Genomic DNA, 5,460 nt, shown 5'->3' on the forward strand with positions numbered 1-5,460 from the left:
AGATTGATGTCTATCAGAAAAAAAGTATAATCCTTTTCATATGGATGTGTGTCACGCCAAATGTCTCGCAGTTCCAAATCATCCTTCATTTCAAAAAAAGATTTAGGCAATCTGGCATGACACGGAACACGCTTAAAAAAACCAGCCTTATCCATCTGTACGTCCAAAACACCATTCCAGTCCCCTATAAAAATAAACGATTTGTAATCCAACTGAGTAAGCTTTGTATGAAGTAAGCTAAAAAAGTCAGCTTGTTGTTGTTGTTGATTAGGAGCATACAGTCCAACTAAAAGCGTTTTTTTGCCTTCTAACAACAAATCTATCATTACGTATCTTCCATGCTTATCTGCTTCAATTAAGTCCGCTGTTAAAGCACTTTTAACATAGACAACCACTCCGTTTTTCTTATTCATTGCAGAGGCGACAAATTGCGTACCCAACCTTGAATTCAATAAAAACTTTTGGTCCATAGCCCTAATATGCGTTTCTTGCAAGCATATAACATCAATCTTAAATTGTTTTAAATATTGAAAAACTTTCTTTCTCTTCTGAGGCGAGTTTAGTCCATTAACGTTCCATGTTAGAAATTTAGTCGCCATGCTTGTCATCCCGAAGCTGTTGGAGCACACCTTTAATAGCCCCTCTGTCGCCTTTGGGCCGCGCTCCTCCCACTGCCTCGCTGTAAGTACGCTTTGAAATTTCCATAAACTTCTGCTGGTCTTGTTCTTTTATTTGTTTTGCTCTTTTTAAAGCAGCACGCGTCACCCTCAACTCTCCAACATCAGCCAACGAAGTTATAGTTTGATCCCCTCCAGCACCATTCTCCTCTGTCTGTACATCTTCTCCAGATCCCTTTGCCGCTTCCAGAAATGATAGTGGGGTTGCTTTTAAAACATTATTGTAGAAATCACGCGCCTGTGTCACAGTAACCAGACGGTATCTTTTACCTTCATGCATCGCCACCAATCCAACTGGGATCTCCCATCTGAACCTTATGTCACGTTGCTTAAGTTCCTGCACAAGAAATGCAAAGTCCTTTCTTCTCCTTAAAATCTTTGGAGGAATTTCCTTTAAAACCAAAACTTCTTGGTCAGCAACCACTACTTTAGTATCATAGGTGGCTTGAATAACTTCATCTCTAGTTTCTCTCTTTGCAAAATAAACCACCACATCTCTAGGTAACTTCCTCTGTCTAGCAATCCATGAATTTACACGAAAAACTTTATCCATGCATCCCTTTATTTCAGATGCTGGCTGACCCAATACTGCTTCCAGAGCTTCAGAAATCAGCTGCTTTAGGTCTTCTTTAATATTTTCTTTTAAGCCTCTGATTCTAACGGCATACTGCATCTGATGGAACTGAACAAGACTCAGTTCTCTGTCCATTTTATCTCTTAACTCTTCATTCTCCAATACCTTTACTTCTAATATAGCATTTTTTTGAGTCAAATCTTCCACTTTTTCTTCCAAACCTTGCACACATTCAGCCACGCTTTCCACTGTAGACAAAATGTCTACCCTCATCGCACTGAATTTCTCTTCCATCCTCTCTTCCATCCTCTCCTCCATTTTCTCCAATTTCTCCTCCACCTTTGCCAATTTATCACCCAGTGTTTCTAAAATTACCTGGACGTGTTTTTCAAGAGCATCTTGTAAATCCTTCGATGTCAATGCAGCAGGAGGAAGCAAGGCTTGCAACGATGTCTGTTGCACCGGGGAAGTTCCAGCACTCCGAAGAGTTTTTGAGGGAGGTTTAGCCGCCATCTTTTTACTTTTACTTGTTACGCACTTTCACTTTAAGTTTAAAAAGTCCATTAAGCTAGAGAGTAAAAATAAAGGTCCTCTTCACCTTTTCCTCTTGTACCGCTCTGCCTGCTCCTTTTAATTCCAGGGTCTTTCCTTCTGGCAGGGGTGGTCGCAAACGCCTGGCTCTGCTCCAAGAATTCCGGAGCAGAGACGCTGAACAGCTGGGAGCAACCCAGGCTACGGGGGAGTTCAATCCTTCAGCCGCCCAAGCTTTAAGCTCAGGCGGCCCCGGAGAACTCAACCCCTACCTGGGGCCTCTCCCCCTGCTCTTCTCCCGGGGAGGGGGCTTCAAATTCACCCAAACAGCTGATCGGCGCTGTTTCGGGTGAAAACAACTCAGCTGAGCAGTGGGCAGCCCGAAACGGCTGTCTCCGGCGCCGCGCCGCCACCGGAAGTCTTTTGCACTCTCCTTCTTCACTCGCAACAAGAGACTCTTCAGTTCCTCTTCACTTTCTGCCATTAGAGTGGTATCATCTGCATATCTTAGGTTGTTGATATTTCTTCCGGCAATCTTAATTCCAACTTTTGATTCATCTAGCCCTGCCTTTCCCATGATGTGCTCTGCATATAAGTTAAATAGGCAAGGCGACAGTATACAGCCTTGTCGGACTCCTTTCCCAATTTTGAACCAATCAGTGGTTCCGTGTCCAGTTCTCACTGTTGCTTCTTGGCCCGCATATAGGTTTCTCAAGAGACAAATAAGATGTTCTGGTACTCCCATCTCTTTAAGAACTTGCCACAGTTTGTTATGATCCACACAATCAAAGGCTTTAGCATAGTCAATGAAGCAGAAGTAGATGTTTTTCTGGAACTCTCTAGCTTTCTCCATGATCCAGCGTATGTTGGCAATTTGATCTCTAGTTCCTCTGCCTCTTCGAAATCCTGCCTGTACTTCTGGTAGTTCTCGATCCACATACTGCTGGAGTCTAGCTTGTAGGATTTTAACCATAACTTTACTAGCATGAAAAATGAATGCAATGGTGCGATAGTTTGAACATTCTTTGGCACTGCCTTTCTTTGGAATTGGAATGTAAACTGATCTTTTCCAATCCTGTGGCCACTGTTGAGTTTTCCAAATTTGCTGGCAAATTGAGTGTAGCACTTTTACTGCATCGTCTTTTAAGATTTTGAAAAGCTCAGCTGGAATACTGTCACCTCCACTAGCTTTGTTGTTGCTCAGCTTTTCTAAGGCCCACTTCACTTCACATTCTAGGATGTCTGGCTCGAGGTCAGTGACCACTTCATTGTGATTATCAGGGACATTAAGCTCATTCTTGTATAGTTCTTCTGTGTAATTTTGCCATCTCTTCTTAATCTCTTCTGCCTCTGTTAGGTCCCTGCCATTTTGGTCCTTTATCATGCCCATTTTTGCATTGAACGTTCCCTTCATCTCTCCAATTTTCTTGAAAAGATCTCTGGTCCTCCCTATTCTATTTTTTTCTTCTATTTCTTTGCACTGTTCATTTAAGAAGGCATTCTTATCTCTTCTAGCTATTCTCTGGAATTCTGCATTCAATTGGGCGTATCTTTCTTTTTCTCCCTTGCCTTTCGCTTCCCTCCTTTCCTCAGCTATTTGCAAAGCTTCCTCAGACAGCCATTTTGCTTTCTTGCATTTCTTTTTCTTTGGGATGGTTTTGGTTGCTACCTCTTGTACAATGTTGCGAACCTCTGTCCATAGTTCTTCAGGCACCCTGTCTATCAGATCTAATTCCTTAAATCTATTTGTCACCTCTACTGTATATTCAACAGGGATATGATTTAATTCATACCTGACTGGCCTAGTGCTTTTCCCTACTTTCTTCAGTTTAAGCTTAAACTTTGCAACAAGAAGCTCATGGTCTGAGCCACAGTCAGCTCCTGGTCTTGTTTTTACTGACTGTATAGAGCTTCTCCATCTTTGGCTGCAGAGCATATAGTCAATCTGATTTCTGTGTTGACCGTCTGTGATGTCCATGTGTAGAGCCATCTCTTGGGTTGTTGGAAAAGAGTGTTTGCTATGACCATCGTATTCTCTTGACAAAATTCTATCAGCCTGTGCCCTGCTTCATTTTGTACTCCAAGGCCAAACTTGCCTGTTATTCCAGTTATCTTTTGGCTTCCTACTTTAGCATTCCAATCCCCCATGATGATAAGGACATCATTTTTTGGTGTTAGTTCTATAAGGTGCTGTAGGGCTTCATAGAACCGGTCAATTTCATCCTCTTCAGCACCGGTGGTTGGGGCATAGACTTGGACTACTGTGATATTGAATGTTTTGCCTTGGATTCGAACTGAGATCATTCTGTCATTTTGAGGATTGTATCCCAGTATTGCTTTTCCTACTCTTTTATTGACTATGAAGGCTACTCCATTTCTTCTGAGGGATTCTTGCCCGCAGTAGTATACCTGATGGTCATCTGAATTAAATTCACCCATTCCTGTCCATTTTAGTTCGCTGATACCTAAGATGTCGATGTTCAGTCTTGTCATCTCTTGTTTGACCACGTCCAGCTTTCCTTGATTCATGGATCTTACATTCCAGGTTCCTATGGAGAAAAAATCTTTACAGCATCGGACTTTCCTTTCACCACCAGACATATCCACAGCTAAGCGTCCTTTCGGCTTTGGCCCAGTCGCTTCATTCTTTCTGGCGCTACTAGTACTAGCCCTCTGCTCTTCCCCAGTAGCATATTGGACACCTTCCGACCTGAGGGGCTCATCTTCCAGCGTCATATCGTTTTGCCTTTTGGTACTGTCCATAGGGTTTTCATGGCAAAGATACTGGAGTGGGTTGCCATTTCCTTCTCCAGTGGATCACGTTTTGTCAGAACTCTCTGCTATGACCTGTCCATCTTGGGTGGCCCTGCACGGCATAGCTCATAGCTTCATTGAATTACGCAAGCCCCTTCGCCACGACAAGGCAGTAATCCATGAAGGGGATTCTATGTATATGTCTGCTTATTAGGGCTTTCGCCCCCCCCCCAGCGGCATTATTACAAAGTCAGCTTATTGCCCCCAACAATCTGGGTCCTCATTTTACCTACCTGGGAAGGATGGAAGGCTGAGTCAACCTTGAGCCTGGTGGGACTCGAACCTGCACTAATTGCAGGCAGCTGGTGTTACTTAAGGAGGCATTAGCCCACTGCTCCACCAAGGCTGTTTTCCTCTATAATTAAGTTTATCTAATGAAAATTAAGTTTTGTGTGTTTGCTTTTTTGTTTTTATAATTTAAAAGATGTATTTAATTTATTATCATATTTGCTTGTGAATTTAAAAGTTTTCCTTTTTATTATGGCTTGTCGGCTTCCCCCCCCTCCTCTCTTAATGAGGCTCCTGCCAGCTGTTAAAAACTTTATTAGAGCTTAGGTTAGTCATTATTTCTTATACAACAGTTCTAATACATTTTATACAGATTTAGAGATCCTTCTCACACTGGGATCAATCGTCATTGATCGGGGCTCCGTCCCATGGATGTTTGCTTCTCCCCAGTTTTTAAAACCATTTCCCCTTGGACGAAGTGATTGGGCCAATAATAATTGATCGGGAGTCCGTCCCGTGGATGTTTGCTTCTCTCCAATTTGTTTTTTTTAAAAAAAATACTGTACTTCTCCTTTAAGAAGCCAGCGAAGCTGACCGCAACAGCCCAAAGGCACAGCCCAAAGGCGGTCATCTGAT

The sequence above is a fragment of the Vipera berus genome, assembly GCF_964194415.1.
Source record: "Vipera berus genome assembly, chromosome: 2".
NCBI lineage: Eukaryota > Metazoa > Chordata > Lepidosauria > Squamata > Viperidae > Vipera > Vipera berus.